The sequence below is a fragment of the Cannabis sativa genome, chromosome 1 (genome assembly GCF_029168945.1).
Source record: "Cannabis sativa cultivar Pink pepper isolate KNU-18-1 chromosome 1, ASM2916894v1, whole genome shotgun sequence".
Classification (NCBI taxonomy): Eukaryota; Viridiplantae; Streptophyta; class Magnoliopsida; order Rosales; family Cannabaceae; genus Cannabis; species Cannabis sativa.
The window spans coordinates 19,359,647-19,378,678 of NC_083601.1; positions in this window are offsets into that span (position 1 = coordinate 19,359,647).

Consider the following 19,032-nt stretch of genomic DNA (forward strand, 5'->3'; position numbering starts at 1 on the left):
ACACATGCATAAAAAGCAGAGTTTCACTACCAAAGTTATTATTAATTCTCCTTTGAAATTATTTTTACTTTTGTGTTCGGTAACTACTAACATTAATGTAATTATATTTTAACTTTAACATTTAACGTCGTTTTCAGAAAATTAAAAAAAATAATAATAACAATAATCTTTATTATAAAAACAAATGGATTCTTTTACTATATCATTTTATAATTTTTATGTATTTTTTGAGTATATCCTACTAGACACAATAACATCAATATTGTTAATTCTTTCCCTAAATTCTTTATTATTTTGCCGTATATATTACAATACACAGTATATATATCGTGCATTGTAGCACACATCACTTTTTTTTTATTTCTTTTATTTATATTATTATTAAATTTTATAAAATTAAGAACTTAGTAAAATACTATAATACAGTCCACTTTGCACATTGATGTACCTCTATCTATTTTGGAATCCGAGAGACTTTTTTAGTTTAATTTTTTTTTTTCATAGTCGTGTACATTATAGTTATTTAAGACATCTTACAAAATTTTTAAATATTCAAAAAAATTTAACACGCTGAAAATAAAGTTCAAACTGCCTGTTACGTGTGTGATTCTTTTATTTTATATACGCGTGTGAAATAGATTGTGAACATTACATTTTATATTGTAAATTATTTTGAATTTTTCAAAATTTTACAAGATGTCTTAAACAACTATAACGTATACAACTATGAAAAGAAACTGTACAAAAAAAAAATTCTAAATGCCGAAACAGATAAGGGTGCACCGAAGTACCCTTTAATTTATTGTGTGTAAATTTAAATGTTAATACTATAAATTATTATTATTTTCAATTATGATTTAAGTAAAAAATTATTACATTTTCGTCATTAATGTAATATTTTTTTCTCTAGTAATGTAATATTTTTATTATTACAATATGATATTTTAATTTATCAAGTTTTATCCAATTTTACAGTATTATTATCTATAAATTAATTAGTAGTTTTGTTTAAATTATTAATTAAATATTATAATTATAGTGATTTTAGTAAATTAATATAATATTAAAAATAATATTTTATTTTATTTAAAAATTAATATAATAATAAGGAATATTTTTTAGTGTAAATTTTGGTGTCATCTTTGGAGTGGAAATAGTTTTTGACATTAACTTTAGTGTATATATATTGGAGATGTTGTTAATATGTAGTACTCTATTTATTCAAAAAAAAAAAAATAGGATATATGTCAAAATTAATATCTAATTATAATATGTTTTTAATTTTCAATTATAATGTTAATTATAATATGTTAATTTTCAATTATATATGAACATTTTATTATAATAAATAAATAGTGTACAGAAAAAAAATAGAGCAAATTCATTGAAACAAGTTTTTAAATATTTATTCTGAATGTATGCACAACTCATTCATGCATGAGATGACATGAAATAGAAATAATTTTAAAAAATTGGATAACAAACTTGAAAAATCAAAAAGATTAAACGACTTTAAAATCAAAATAGACACGAAACAAAAGTAATCCAAAACCTAGCATCACATGTTAGACATTTATATGTATAAACTGAAATATATGTATGTATATATAAAATGCGGAATAAACAAATATATACACTATATAACTTAAGGATCGAAATACCTCCAGCCATTGAATCTTTGAGCTTTAGTCCCACATAAGCTTGATCTGCAAAAGAAACCGATTGATGTGGGTAATCGGGCTTCCTCGCTCTCTCAACTCTCTTTAGATGGAATTTGCTGTTATGAACAGAATGAGTGAGGAGCTCGGGGACCGAGACCCTATATTTATAGGTGAGATACTCCATCGATATCGTGCCACATTAATTGTCGAATATTTTGACAATTAATTCGGGAAATCAAATCGGTGTAATGAATATAGAAATCGACCATATATAGAATATTACGTAATTGATTAAATCGATTCAATGAATATAAAATATTCATTTATCAGAATCAATAATATTATTTTATTTCCTTAATTAGAAATATTCTAATATTCTCCCACTTGGTCAGCATTTAAACTAAAACATTCAAACCCAAGCGTTCCTCATTATATAATAAACACATGAATCATAGCGACATGTCCTCATTATAAGTCGAGTATTATCTTCTATGTATTACGATATATTTATTATATAATAATGTACTTTATGTGGCAATGTACTTAAGTGAATAAACCCTAACCCTTATGTTTATTCAGGTCCTCTTACGATAATTTTCTCAGATGAAATTGAGGTGCACATAAATATGAGAAAATATCGAAATTAGAGTTTCATTAAATAATTTTTGGTTGTACAAATAAAAAAAAAACTGCATATGGGTTAACTGAATCCCATATTTACTTTATGATCCTTGAATTTGTGTTGCGGCGCCTTTAGTCAAGGATCTATGCGATCACCCAATTCAGTTTGCGTGATTAATGACCACTTATCACGCCTTTTTATGGCTAAATACTTAATGTCGATATGCTAGCTTCGACCAGTACTTTATAGTTATTAGCCATAAATATTGTAGCTGAATTTATCGCAAAATTTTCTTAATGGCTGTTAGGTCCTTTTTTGGCAATTTAGTTGTCAAAATATTTTTTAATTAATGTGCATTTTATTGAGCATTCAATTTGTTTTTATCAACTCTAGACCCTTTTTCCAGGGGGAGTTGTGGTTGGTTAGTACCTGTGAACTATTTGGTTTAAAAGTTAGCATGTTTCTTTAGTTATTGTTGGTTTTCGATTGTGTTACTCAGGGGGAGTAGTTATTTGTTATGGCTAACTTTAACTTGCAGGTACTTTGTGTTAAAAATTATTTTGTTCATCTAAAGTGCCAAAGGGGGAGATTGTAAAGTCCTTTTTTGGCAAGTTAGTTGACAAAATAATTTTTTCATTTATGGTAAGATTGGTGTGCATTCATATTCGATTTCTTACCTTATAAATTCGGATCGTAGTTGCCCTTTTCCTTGTTTGGAAAGTTGCACTTTCAGCTGAACTTTCCTTTGTTGAAAACTTCTCAAAAGAGAAGGAATTCTCTTTTGGAAAGTTGTCCTTTTTAGGGAAACTTTGTTTATTGCCTTTTCCTTATTGATTTCGGTTGTATCTTGATACAATCAGAATATCTAATCTGTTTTTGGCAGGAATCAAGCATTGAAAGAAGATCGGACCCGATTTTAGTAAGTTTCCTGTTTCGGCGGATCTAGCTTCGTCAGCATCCGAATCTGATGTAGCAGATCGTGTTTCTTTTGGAAAGTTTTTGTACAGCTGCTAATTCGAACTTGTGGTTGCCTCTTTGGTTTCTATGATCTATAAATAGAGCCTAGAGAGCAACCATTCGAATTACCTCTTCCATTATTCATTTTCTACATTTATCTTTTGAGAGAAGAGAGTCTTTCTTTGTTTTGTGAGAGCCTAGTTGTTCATCTAGGTTCTAGTTGTTCTATTTCTGTTCTTACTCTATCCTAGAGGTTGTGAAGAACTACTTGACTGAACAAGAGATTGGTCTTCGGGAGAAGACTTGATAAAGCCTTACTTCGGGAGGAAGTAAGCACTTGGTCTTCGGGAGAAGACTTGTTGAAGCCTTACTTCGGGAGGAAGTAAGCACTTGGTCTTCGGGAGAAGACTTGTTGAAGCCTTACTTCGAGAGGAAGTAAGCACTCACACTTCAAAGACGAAGGGAGTTCGGGCTTGAAGGTGTTTCAAGAAGTCAGATTCATAAAGTGGATTACAAAGGATTGCGGCAATTCTTTAGAGGGAGTCTAAACTTGTTTAAGTCAATTGTCTTTGTAATTTTGATACTTTATTAATTGATTTCATTCTCTGGGCGTGGCCCCGTGGACTAGGAGTGTTCGGGAGAACACTGATACCACGTATAAATCTCTTGTGTCAAGTTATTTATTTTTCTGCAAATATTTTATATTCTGCCTGTTCAGTTTTGCTGTAGCAGAATTACCTTCTGCTGCTGCAAACGCTTACAGTTTTTATATTTTCTTATATACAACTGACATTTGCAAAAACACGGTTTTTCAATTGGTATCAGAGCAGGACACTAAACTCTTAGTGTGGTCCTATAATGTTTTTGTTAGAATGTCATTTTTTGCAGAAGGAAGTTCTATTTCTAGACCACCATTGCTTAATGACTCTAACTATCCTTATTGGAAAGTTAGAATGAGGGTCTTCATCAAATCTCAAGATGAGAAGGCGTGGAGAATGGTCCTATCAGGTTGGTCTCCTCCTGTTGAGACAGATTCTTCAGGTAATACTACTATAAAATCTGAACTGGAATGGTCTATTGAAGATGATAAACTATCTGCCTACAATAGTAAAGCCTTGCATGCTATCTTTAATGGTGTAGGTGAGGGTTACATTAAACTTATATCATCTTGTGTTTCTGCTAAGGAAGCTTGGGAGATTCTTCAAACTCAGTTTGAAGGAACTTCTGATGTGAAAAGATCTAGATTTATCATGCTTCAAACTAAATTTGATGAGCTTAGAATGTCTGATAATGAAACTTTAACTGAATTCTATGAAAAATTATCTGACATTGCTAATGAATATTTTGCTCTTGGAGAAAAGCTTGATGATTCTGTTCTTGTGAGAAAAATTGTTAGAGTTCTTCCAGAAAGGTTTGATACTAAACTTCTGGCAATGGAGGAAGCTAAAGATTTTAGCACTATGAAAGTGGAAGAATTGATGGGTTCCTTACGTACTTTTGAATTAAATCAACAGATTAAACAAAAGGACAAACCCAAATCCATTGCTGATAAAGGTAAAAGTATTGCTTTGAAAGTTGCTGATAATGAAAATTCTGATAGTGAATGTGATGATGAGATTGCTTTATTAACTAAGAATTTTCAGAAATATATGAAAAAGATGGGAAATAAAAAGAATATTTCGAAAGGTTCAAAAGGTAATACTTTCATTAAACCATCCGTCTCTAACAAAAAGGGAATTCAGTGCAGGGAATGTGAAGGTTTTGGGCATATTCAAGCTGAGTGTGCAAACACTTTGAAAAAGAATAAGAAAAGTTTCAATGTCACTTGGAGTGATGATGAAACCGAAAGTGATGAAGATATTGCTGAAAATGTTGCCCTAACCTCTGTTATGACTAATGTGTTGTGTGATTCACAGGTGAAAGCTAAATTGGTATGTCTGAATAATACCACCAAACAAGAGGAATCAGATTCAGATGAGTCTGAAATCTGTGAAGAATCTCTTGCTGAATCATACAAAGTCATGTATGAAAAATGGATTCAGGTTGCTTCTGAAAATAGAGAGTTGAATAAATTGAATAAAAAATTGTCTCATCAGATTGAAATGTGTAATTTGAAAATAAAAGAATATGAGACAAGTTTTTGTGATAAAGATGAAAAAATCTCTCTATTAAAGAAGGAACTTGAAAACTTTAAGAAAAATGTTCAAATGCTTAATCCTGGATCTTCTATTTTTGAAAAAGCTCAGAATGCAGGTCAGAGAGGTTTCGCAGGCCTTGGTTCTAATGGAATGGAAAGTTCTGGAGTCACGAAGTTTGTAAAATCTAGTGTTCCAACGAATCACCTTGAGGCTACAAACTCTGCCGTAACAGTTTCACAGCCTGTTGCAGCAAGAACAGCTTCTGATGCTGCAAAATCTCCAGGATTTTCGAAAAGGGTAAGATCTCAGGTAAAAAGATTTGTTCCCATTTGTCATTTTTGTGGTAGAAAAGGACATATCAGACCTAAATGTTTCACGTTGAACAATCTGTTTAAAACAAATTATTTTGATAATTTGAAAAAATCTCAAAAGAAACATAAAGGTTTGAAACAAATATGGGTGAAAAAGAAGTGTCTAGCTGGTTTCTCTGATAAAACTGCTGCATCTCAAATGTGGTATTTTGACAGTGGTTGCTCTAGACATATGACAGGTGACAAGGATTTTTTGACTAACATTCGGCCTATGCAATGTGGAGAAGTCACTTTTGGTAATGGCCTATCTGGAAAAGTTGTTGGTATGGGAACTCTAAATTTTGAAGGGTTACCTAGACTGAAAAATGTGATGTTAGTTGAAGGACTGAGGGCTAATTTACTTAGCATCAGTCAAATCTGTGATCAAGGGTTTACTGTTTCTTTTGATAGTGATCATTGTTATGTTCTGAATGATGTCAATGAATGTATCTTGCAAGGATTTCGATCCAATGATAACTGTTACACTCTAACCCCTGTGTTTACTTGTCATTCAGCTATCAACAACACCACAGATCTGTGGCATGCCAAGCTTGGGCATATTAATTTTAAAAACCTGAAAAAATTGTCAAATGCAGGTATTGTTCGAGGTCTTCCCAAGCTTGGTAAGGAAAGTGAAGGTAAGTGTGAACCGTGTCAACTTGGGAAGCAATTAAAAATCACTCACAAGCCTGTGTCTGATATCAATACCTCAAAGGTATTGGAATTGCTTCACATGGATCTTATGGGTCCAATCCAAGTTGAAAGTTTGAATGGTAAACGATATATCTTTGTGTGTGTTGATGATTTCTCTCGTTTTACTTGGGTAGATTTCTTAAGAGAAAAATCTGACACTTTTGAGGCCTTTAAAACTCTTTGTCTGAGATTAAGAGTTGAGAAAGGTTGTAATATTGGTAAAATTGTTCGAATTCGAAGTGATCATGGTAAGGAGTTTGAAAATTCTGTGTATGATGATTTTTGCAAGTCTACAGGTATAACTCATGAATTTTCAGCTCCCAAAACTCCTCAACAAAATGGAGTGGTTGAGAGGAAGAATCGAACATTGCAGGAAATGGCAAGAGTGATGTTAAATAGCAAGAAGTTGACAAAGCGCTTATGGGCTGAAGCTATTAACACAGCTTGCTACATAATAAACAGAGTGTTTATTCGTCCAGGTACCTCAAAAACATCTTATGAAATCTGGAAAGGTAAGCGCCCCAATGTAAGTCATTTTCATGTTTTTGGATGTGTGTGTTATGTCTATAGAGATCGTGAGCATATTGGCAAATTTGATGCTAAAAGTGATGTTGGAGTGTTTATTGGATATTCCTTAAACAGTAGAGCTTATCGTGTTTATAACATGAGAACTCAAACTGTTTTGGAATCAGCTAATGTGGTTGTTGATGATTTTAGAGATTTTTCAGAGTTTTCCACAGAAGCCAAGATAGATAGTCTCATGGATACTCCTCCAGAAGTTGTAACAGCAGATCCCGATGCGGCAGAACCCATTGCGATCTTGCAAATGACGAATCCGTCGCTGCAACTGAAACTGGAGAACCAGAACCGTCTATCTTGACTCATCCAAACATCATCACTGACTCTATTCAGAAAGAACCAAGCACCAGAGTCAAACTGAATCATCCAAAAGATCTCATCCTTGGAAATCCTGAAGAAAGCATGGTAACTCGCAGAAGGTATATTAATTTAATCAGCTTTCTTTGCTTTGTTTCTCAATATGAACCGAAAAATGTGAAGGAAGCCATGACCTTTGAGGAATGGCTCAATGCAATGCAAGAGGAACTCAACCAATTTGTTCGCAACAAGGTATGGATTTTGGTCCGAAGACCAAAAGGTATAAATGTTATTGGAACAAAGTGGTTGTTTAAAAATAAAAGTGATGAGTTCGGTACAATTGTGAGAAACAAGGCTCGTTTGGTGGCACAAGGGTACACACAGGTAGAAGGTATTGATTTTGATGAAACTTTTGCTCCTGTTGCAAGATTAGAATCAATTCGTTTACTTTTGTGTATTGCTTGTATTCTGAATATTAAATTGTTTCAAATGGATGTGAAATCTGCCTTCCTAAATGGTATTTTGAATGAGGAAGTTTATGTTGAGCAACCAAAAGGATTCGAAGATCCTCAATTTCCAGACCATGTATACAAACTTGAAAAAGCTTTGTATGGTCTGAAACAAGCTCCTCGAGCTTGGTATGAAAGGTTGACACAATTTTTACTTTCTCATGGCTATCACAGAGGTAGTGTGGATAAAACTCTTTTCATCAAACATATAAAATCTGATTTTATCATTGCTCAAATTTATGTTGATGATATAGTGTTTGGTTCTACATCTAACCATGAAGTGCAGGTATTTGTTGATCAAATGAAAAGTGAATTTGAAATGAGCATGGTTGGTGAGCTTAATTTCTTTCTGGGTCTTCAAGTGAGACAAATGGAAGGAGGTACATTTGTATCTCAAAGCAAGTATGCTAAGAACCTTGTCAAGAAATTTGGCCTTGAATCGGCTAAGCAGGTAAGTACTCCTATGAGCACCACACTGAAATTATCAAAAGATGAGAATGGAGTAAAGGTAGACACTACACTCTATCGTAGCATGATTGGAAGTCTTTTGTATTTAACTGCTAGTCGTCCTGATATCTGTTACAGTGTGGGAGTGTGTGCTAGATATCAAAGTAATCCTATGGAATCTCATGTATCAGCTGTAAAAAGGATTATTAGATATGTTAATAGCACTCCTGATTATGGAATTTGGTACTCGAAAGATACCAATTCAAATCTTGCTTGCTTTAGTGATGCAGATTGGGCAGGAAATGCTGATGATCGAAAGAGCACAAGTGGAGGGTGTTTCTTTCTTGGGAATAATCTAGTATCTTGGCATAGCAAGAAACAGAATTCCATCTCCTTATCCACTGCCGAAGCTGAGTACATCGGCTATTTGGCAGCGGTTGTTGTACGCAACTATTGTGGTTGAAACAAATGTTGATTGATTATGGGTTTGAATTGGGTGTTTTGACTATTTTTTGTGACAATACTAGTGCCATAAATATTTCCAAAAATCCTGTTCAACATTCTAGAACAAAGCACATTGATATAAGACACCACTTTATCAGGGAACTTGTTGAAAATAAATCTTTGCAATTAGAGTATGTTGATACTGAAAAACAATTATCTGATATTTTCACAAAGGCCCTGGATGCAAGTCGCTTTGACTCCCTCAGAAAGTCGTTGGGAGTTTGCATTGTTTAATTGTATCTGTTCATAATTCTTGTACAATAGTGTTATGTGATTCATCTCTAGCTCTTAATCTTCTATCATTGTATTTTGACAAATCATGTTTATGCTTTTGGATTATAATTAGTTAGGATCTCAGTCTGATCATATTTTGTGATGTTGTGCTAAAAGGTTCATGTTACTCTTTATGTGTGTCTAGGATTAAATAATGTTCTTATACAGAGTTGAGCAATTTTTGTTTCAGTCTTGTCAGGCCCCTTGCTGGAATAGAGCTACCCATACTGAGGTGTGAAAGCCATCTGATGAGTAAGCTGGAACATTGTAATTAGCAACTATGATGAGGATGCACTACCATAGAAAAGGGCTACCTTCAGTATGGTGTGAAAGCATCCAGTTGCGGGATCAAATTGAAAAAGGCGAAAATGAAAAATCTTGCCAAGGACAATGATCCTATTTTCACTGCACACACTTATGTCTGACAAGTGTGTTCAATTCTGTAAGTCTCCTCTATTAAAATTAAATTGATAATCCTGGTACACAATTTTCAGTAACATGCATATCTTTTTCCTTAACATCAATTAGTATGATTATTTCATGAGATACTAATTAGTTATTTTCCTTAAAAGCATAACATGTATTTTATTTTGTCAATTGTCAATGATATTTGATTTCTTTGCTTGATTCGAATCACATATATTTATTGTACACATTGTATTTTATTTTCGGTTTTAATTTAAAAAAAAATAATAAAAAAAAAAATAAAAAAAGAGAGGGAGGCGTGTGACTTGCTTCATGGGTCAAGAAAATCTTGTGCATAAATGGTAAGTATCAACATTCATTCTTCTTTGATTTATTTTTGATATGTTTCCATTTAAAGATTGATCTTTTATATGTAATGTGTCTTTAATCTTGAAAGATTGACTTATTTTTGGAAATATTGTTGGTAATTCTAGTTTCCTTTTATTTTTTTAAAAAAAAAGGGGAAAGAAGTTGCAAGGAGTGGGCAGTTTCCTTTTGTAATCGTGGGCTGGTGGTTTCTCAAATATGTTGAAATTGGTTTCCTTTTTGCTAAACTCTCCCATGTTTATTTCAACCAATTTTTGTCATTCACTCTCACCACCTACCCGATTCTATTTCTTTGTCTCTCTTGCTTGTTTGCTGTTCATTGTCTCTTTCAGATCAAAATAGTGAGAACAAAGAACCTAGGGCATCCCAAAAAGGAAAATGGTGGAATCTAAACAAGCCCCCTCAAATGCTCTTCTTGCTGCTTCAATCGTCTTGCTGCCATGGAGGAGGTTCAGCAAGAGTTGTTCAAGCAGTTGTCCTCATTGATCAAGCTTTATGGGGCATAAGTTTTCTTTCTTTTTGTTTTTGTTGGACATATCTCTATATTTTCATTTCTTTTTGTCTTTGGCCCTTATAGATAAACAAAAAGGGGGAGTAATTGTATACTCAACTGTCTAGGGGGAGTTGAGGTTTGTGTTTGTGTTTGTGTTCATCCTTGGTCAAAGTTAGTTTTTTATTTTGGTTTATTGTTGTGCTTCTCAGGGGGAGTTTTTATGTTTCTTTTGCTAACTTTGTTTTGTAGGTGTTTGTTAATTAATAATATTTTGATTATCTAAAGTGCCAAAGGGGGAGATTGTTAGGTCCTTTTTTGGCAATTTAGTTGTCAAAATATTTTTTAATTAATGTGCATTTTATTGAGCATTCAATTTGTTTTTATCAACTCTAGACCCTTTTTCCAGGGGGAGTTGTGGTTGGTTAGTACCTGTGAACTATTTGGTTTAAAAGTTAGCATGTTTCTTTAGTTATTGTTGGTTTTCGATTGTGTTACTCAGGGGGAGTAGTTATTTGTTATGGCTAACTTTAACTTGCAGGTACTTTGTGTTAAAAATTATTTTGTTCATCTAAAGTGCCAAATGGGGAGATTGTAAAGTCCTTTTTTGGCAAGTTAGTTGACAAAATAATTTTTCCATTTATGGTAAGATTGGTGTGCATTCATATTCGATTTCTTACCTTATAAATTCGGATTGTAGTTGCCCTTTTCCTTGTTTGGAAAGTTGCACTTTCAGCTGAACTTTCTTTTGTTGAAAACTTCTCAAAAGAGAAGGAATTCTCTTTTGGAAAGTTGTCCTTTTTAGGGAAACTTTGTTTATTGCCTTTTCCTTATTGATTTCGGTTGTATCTTGATACAATCAGAATATCTAATCTGTTTTTGGCAGGAATCAAGCATTGAAAGAAGATCGGACCCGATTTTAGTAAGTTTCCTGTTTCTGGGCAGATCTGCTTCGTCAGCATCCGAATCTGATGTAGCAGATCGTGTTTCTTTTGGAAAGTTTTTGTACAGCTGCTAATTCGAACTTGTGGTTGCCTCTTTGGTTTCTATGATCTATAAATAGAGCCTAGAGAGCAACCATTCGAATTACCTCTTCCATTATTCATTTTCTACATTTATCTTTTGAGAGAAGAGAGTCTTTCTTTGTTTTGTGAGAGCCTAGTTGTTCATCTAGGTTCTAGTTGTTCTATTTCTGTTCTTACTCTATCCTAGAGGTTGTGAAGAACTACTTGACTGAACAAGAGATTGGTCTTCGGGAGAAGACTTGATAAAGCCTTACTTCGGGAGGAAGTAAGCACTTGGTCTTCGGGAGAAGACTTGTTGAAGCCTTACTTCGGGAGGAAGTAAGCACTTGGTCTTCGGGAGAAGACTTGTTGAAGCCTTACTTCGGGAGGAAGTAAGCACTCACACTTCAAAGACGAAGGGAGTTCGGGCTTGAAGGTGTTTCAAGAAGTCAGATTCATAAAGTGGATTACAAAGAATTGCGGCAATTCTTTAGAGGGAGTCTAAACTTGTTTAAGTCAATTGTCTTTGTAATTTTGATACTTTATTAATTGATTTCATTCTCTGGGTGTGGCCCCGTGGACTAGGAGTGTTCGGGAGAACACTGATACCACGTATAAATCTCTTGTGTCAAGTTATTTATTTTTCTGCAAATATTTTATATTCTGCCTGTTCAGTTTTGCTGTAGCAGAATTACCTTCTGCTGCTGCAAACGCTTACAGTTTTTATATTGTACAAAATGTGATCACTAGAATACATTGATCTTACTGTTCTAATAAATCATCTTAAGGATGGACCAACAAACTCTTGAAAGAGCAAATGGTTCAATAGCATGTTATTTTAGAAATTGTAAGCAATTACTAAATAACATAACTTATTAGAATTTTACCAATGACTTGTATATTATTAATGATTAGTTATGAATTCTCAATAACCAGTAATCTTAAGGGTTGTTGTGAATCATAATTAATCTAACACTTGAGGTGGAAGTTTGAGAAAATATGAATGATCTTTCTCGGAAACTAGGTTCCTAGATTGATCACTCCCACTGATCAAGTCAATTCTTAATTCCACAATTCTAGTGTTGTGAGATGGATAACAAAATATGTAACCCTTAAACCTTATAGCTTTTCAAATGAAATATGCTCATTTATGGTTTAGGGCCCAGATCTTTTCTTTGACAATTGTACTCTAACTATATATGAGTATTTATAAAATGTGTACATGTCATCAAGTCAGTTTTCAACCTTATCACAACTCAAAATATGTTTGAGAAACAACTTTGGTTAGAACACGATTCGATATGTACACCCCATTGTTGAGTATCAATAGACAAAGATTTAGGAAAGATTGGAGTTTTTGCTATGTAGGCTCCACCCCATGTCCAAAAAATACTTAGTTTCTTAAATCTGTTACACACTATAATTTGGGTGTACCAAGCATATGTATCGGGCAATGAACCCATGCTTTTAAAGAAACTTTGCAAATAGACTGGGAGTTTATCCATACTCACGAATTTTAATGTAGTATTCTCCATTTTATATTTGATCTCACTATCTTAATATGCAAAATGCACCATTTCTCTACTTAAGATTTAAATGTCTTTGAAACATATAAATCTATACTTTTGTAGAAAAAATATTTATGTGAGTAATCGTTAAAAAAGAGATGCAAAATTTGAGTCCATATCTTCAAAATTAATTGACTTGTATGATTTCTAATATGATAGAATTCTAGTATGCACCGATTTTGACTTGTTGGAATACATATTCTTAATGAAATTCACACAAGTTCTAAATAAAGTTAGTAAAATCAAGTGTAATGAAGATCCCCACCATTTACTAACATTTATTCTATTTATGGAGATATGTTCCATAATTTTTGGTGCTATAATGTAGAAGAATTCTTATTAATAACACATTTCTTATTGTCAGATTGAACTTGCATATCTTTATGAGTGACATCATTTGTAGTAAAGACCTCTAAATGTGTCTAAATCAAGTTTCAATAGAATCTTGGAACATAAAGGTCTTTGCCAATTTTAAAACAAAGCCACTACTATATTGCTTGTTCCTTAAACTTCTAAATGTGAGAACTTATCTTGTCTGTGGATAAGATTTGCTCACAGTTACTGACTTTCTTAGGTTTATTTGTAAACCTTACAAGAAATTATGAATGTGGAATAACAATCTAAAATAATCTACTATGTGTTAATAATCACATTAACTATATTAGAATGAATTCATACACAATAAATTAAAATTTATTGGTGATAATAAAGTGTGATTTATTTTTCTTAATTATACAGTAAAAACTGTACATTTTAGATTAAGTTATCAGAATAAATTTTTGGAAATTTCTACTGGTATGAAAGAAATTTATGAATAGTGATGTAATAAAATTACATATATAGTTTTGAGGTTTAAATGAATCATGTTTTTACCAATGAATAAACATGCTTACATATGAAATCTTATTAAACAAAAATTGCATGCGGGCTAAATTTTTAATTTAATAAGATTAGATTTAGATGTAGATTATGATAGATTTACACAATTTATGAAAAACTTAAAGTTTAATATTTCTATCTCAATGAAAGGTATGAAACACTTAATTATTTATAAATGTTTCTAAATTTTATACTTTATTATAAAATTATTAAATTAAATCTACATAATTCCCTGTGGGATAAATTAAGAGAATTTAATTGAATATATTAATTATGTAAATATAATAAAATCCCTGTAGGGTAAGATTATTATGTTCACATAATTCATGTCCATTATGTGATCTTAATCCACTTAATATATATAATTTTATATAATTAAGGATGCTGTGGCTACTCCCTAATTATTTAAAATTATGTGGTTCACTAGACACCAAAGTATAAACTGAAGATTAAAATTTTACTAAATCCAAAATTGCCTGTGAGCTAAATTTTAAATTTAATAAAATTAGATGAACTTTATGATAGATTTAATTAAACAATTAGTTTTGGAAAATGAAGGTTTATTATCTATCTTTAATTAAATTTGTGATAACACTATTAAATTAAATTCCCATAACTCCCTGTGGGGTAAATTAAGAGAACTTAATTTAACATATTATCCTAATTAATTATAAAAATATAATAAAATCCCTGTGGGGTAAAATTATTATACCTATATAATTAATTACAAGTTATGGCCATTAAGGTGAATTTTAATTAATATATAATTTTATACAAATAAGGATGCTGTGGCTACTCCCTAATTATATAAAATTATATTTTCACTTTGACATTAGGTATTGGGCTCTACCTAAAAGTAATTTCGTTATTAACATAGTAGACAATCACTGAGATTAATCCTCCTAGTGTGGTCGTCCGAAGATCATTAAAAACCGTTCTAGATATGAGCATTTGTCCCAAATTCATGTTTTGTTATGTCAAACCACAAAATTACTTACATTTTATTCATATTTTATTCATTTTAGGAAGTTTTATGAATATTTTATGAATAATTTTATGAAGTTTTATGAAACTTAATGTGCTATATAAAATATTCAACCTATCTTAATGTTTGAATATTTCTAAATATATCTAGCACTATAAAAGGAATTTATGTATAGCATTTAAATCATACAAATCAAAATTAATTGTATTAAAAATAAATTTTCCAAATAAATACAAATTAAAACAATTATTGTATGATAATATATTAAATGCTTAATTCCATGATATGTAATTAATTATGTATTTATAACCATATAATATCTTAATTATTTGTACTAATAATTAATTTGTATAAATAAGGTAAATATACAAATTAGTACAATTAATTATATGAAATCAATTAAATGCAAAATTAAAGAATATACTTAATGACAGATTATCAATTAATTTAATCAATAAATTACTTAATTGGTAAATAAATATAATAATTGCGCACTTAATTGTAGAATAATTAAATATTCACATTCTTAAAATATCACAATTATTGTAATTACATGTAAAAATAAAGCATGTAATTAATTTACCAAATTAAAAACTTTCTATAATAATTTATTACTAAATAACATATAATATATGAAGATATATGTTAAATAAGAATGGAAAGTTAAACAAATGTAATTTAATTGACTAAATCAACAAAAATAAGGAAATAAAATAAAATTCCAAAAATAAATCAAAGTAACAAAATTTCGGAATTTTCTTAAATTTTTCTTAATTTTCCTTTTTTTTTTTTGAAAAACTGCCATGAAAAACAACACCGATGACCAAAATTCATGAAACCAATTCCAAAATGATCTAAATTAATAAATTAAGAGATCCATATTGATTTCAAGCATCGAAAACACGTAAAATGTAGACTTTAATTTCATAAAAAATTCTTTCGGGTCCGATCGTGTTCTTAAGAGAATTTTTTCAGTTTTCAGATGGGTTTTAAATCCTTTTCATTCATAAAATCGATCTAAAATATTATATGAATATAGTAATGAATAGAGGATTTAAAATAAATACCGAAAATGAAAACGGAAAAATTATAGACCGAAAAATAAAACTTTCATGTATGTATATACTCGTATACAATGTATATATACTACATAAAATCATCATTAATGTATGAAACAGAGTATTACATACAATTTTATGCAACAAAAATATGAAAGCATTGAGTATTATACATAAACATATATACATGAAAATTATATGTATACACACAGTATATGAATATAAATATGAATGCGCATATATATATGAACATATAGATTATGAAATATTAATATAAAAGTATATATATAAATATGAATATATATACGTAAATGAAAAGAAAATGTATATAAAATATATATACAAACAAAAATCAATACTGGATATGTATATATATACATATATACTTACATATACACATTAAACCATATAAAATATCATAAAGATATATAAAAGAATATGATAATCAATTATATGGAAAGAAATCAATGAATATAATATGAAAGTGTATACTCAGAAATATATATATATATATATATATTATACGGTATAAATGAATGTATATAATATATATATATATGAACGTAAATATGAAGATGAATATATATATATGTATACATAAAAAATTGAGTATATGAATATATATATAATCGGGAATTATATAATATGAAAGTATATATATAAAATATATATTATATTATAAATGAAGAACCCCGTAAATGTATGTATATATATATGAAACTCAAAATAAATCAAGGCAGAGATATATAATCCGCTCTGATACCAACTGTTAGACATTTATATGTATAAACTGAAATATATGTATGTATATATAAAATGCGGAATAAACAAATATATACACTATATAACTTAAGGATCGAAATACTTCAAGCCATTGAATCTTTGAGCTTTAGTCCCACATAAGCTTGATCTGCAAAAGAAACCGATTGATGTGGGTAATCGGGCTTCCTCGCTCTCTCAACTCTCTTTAGATGGAATTTATTGTTATGAACAGAATGAGTGAGGAGCTCGGGGACCGAGACCCTATATTTATAGGTGAGATACTCCATCAGTATCTGTGCCACATTAATTGTCAGAATATTTTGACAATTAATTCAGGAAATCAAATCAGGTAATGAATATAGAAATCTGACCATATATAGAATATTACGTAATTGATTCTGTTCAGATTCAATGAATATAAAATATTCATTTATCAGAATCAATAATATTATTTTATTTCTTTAATTAAAAATATTCTAATATCACATGCATCTATGCTCAAATTAATGAGTGTAAGGACCCTATCAAAGCTTCCACTCCTTTCATCATTAAGCAACACAATAAAAAAAACCTGTAAAATACACAACAAAAAATCAATATAGTAATCGAAAGAATTAAAAAAAAAACTTAACAAGATTTAATGATCCTTCTGTACTCTTCAAAATCTCCAAGTACTCTTCATAAACTTACAAAAACATAGCTTAATATTGTTAAAAGTGAGATACATGAGGCTACAAGGAATTTAAGAAAAAAAAAAACACATGACTAGATATGAATGCTTTATAGTTTATATAATATATTTAACAAATTCTTATGTAATCACGAAAAAGTTTAGATTTTTTTATATATAAAAAAATTATTATTACATTACACTGATGGATTGTTTTGTGTTGTGAAATGTTTTAATGGGCCGGAATGGTTCTTTCACATCCTCATATTTGGTATGGTATTGTTTGTTGTAAACGTTGAAAAATTATTATTGAAAAGATTAATTTGTTGTATAAATATTTAGGTTTAACTCTCAATTGCAAATAAATAATTAAATTATATTTTTGAAATTTTGTAGGTATCCAACCATTAAATGTCAAATCATTATCTATATCATTTTCTTGTTGGTATATATAAATTATTCTTAAAAAAAAATAAAAAAAATTTATGACTTGGACCAATCTAAAATTGCCACGTAGCAATTTAATTAATATTTAATAATCAAGTACCTATAGAAAATTATCTCATAAAAAGGGTAATATACACTACAAAAAACAGCTAATTAAGTGACAACTTTTTAGTCACAACATAATTTTTTTTGTGACTAAATGTGACTTTTAGTCACAACAAAATGTTACTTGTGACTAAAACTCAATATTTAGTTACAAGTTATCACTAATTTAGTTTTAATCACAACAAGTATTGTGACTAAAAACACATTTAGTCACAACAAATTATAATTTTTGTGACTAATACCTTTAGCCACAGATCTTTTAGTCACAACATAAGAATGATATTTTATAATTAGTCACAATATTTTTAGTTTTAGTCATAAATTTTATTATAACTAAAAGTAAGATTTTTTATAATGATAATATTATCTCAAAAACTAATTTATAATTTACTTATTAACAATTCTATCTATATAAATTTACTTTTTATACCCAATTTACAATTTTATTATATTATTGTGTTAAACCAAACAAAATAAGTCAACTAACATTAATCTAATTATACATTAATTCTCATGAACAATCAAATATAATTATAAATTTCTAAATAATTATATTTTATATTCTTATTTCTAGCTAATTAACCAGATTATTTTGAATTTTTTATAGGTACAATCGCACTCTAATAGTCATGACAAAACATATATTTTAATTTTCATTTTTCATTTTCTTTTTAAACAATTATGAATTATGATGGTATATCTCATCCGAAACACCAATTATATTAGATAGAACATTGTTATTGAGTATTAATAGTGTCCAACACTTTTTATAAGTGTAGCTCTATAATTAGTTAATTATATTTCTTAAAAATTATTTTTTAAACTATATAGAATTCATACTTAATTACACCAATAATAATATGATACAAATGAGAATAATAATGCTTTTTAGTAATTCTAATAATAATAATAATAAAGTAGAAGTAGAAGAAGATAGGTTGGTATTATAGAAAATAAAATAGGAGAGAGAGTGGTTTTTATGGTGTATTGTTGTTGTAAAGAGCACGACCTCAATGATTGCAGCCACACCCCAATCATTATTCGATTTGAGGCAGAATAGTGGAGATTGAGAGCACGTTTTCATGTTGTATGTATGGTACACACGTGCTTCTCTCTCATCTTACTTATATTTATTCTTCTTCTTCTCTATCATCTCTATCTAATTTATCTCTTTTATAATATTATATTTATTAACTTACCAATCAAATTAAATGCCTCTCATGTCGTTTCTAACGAAGATAA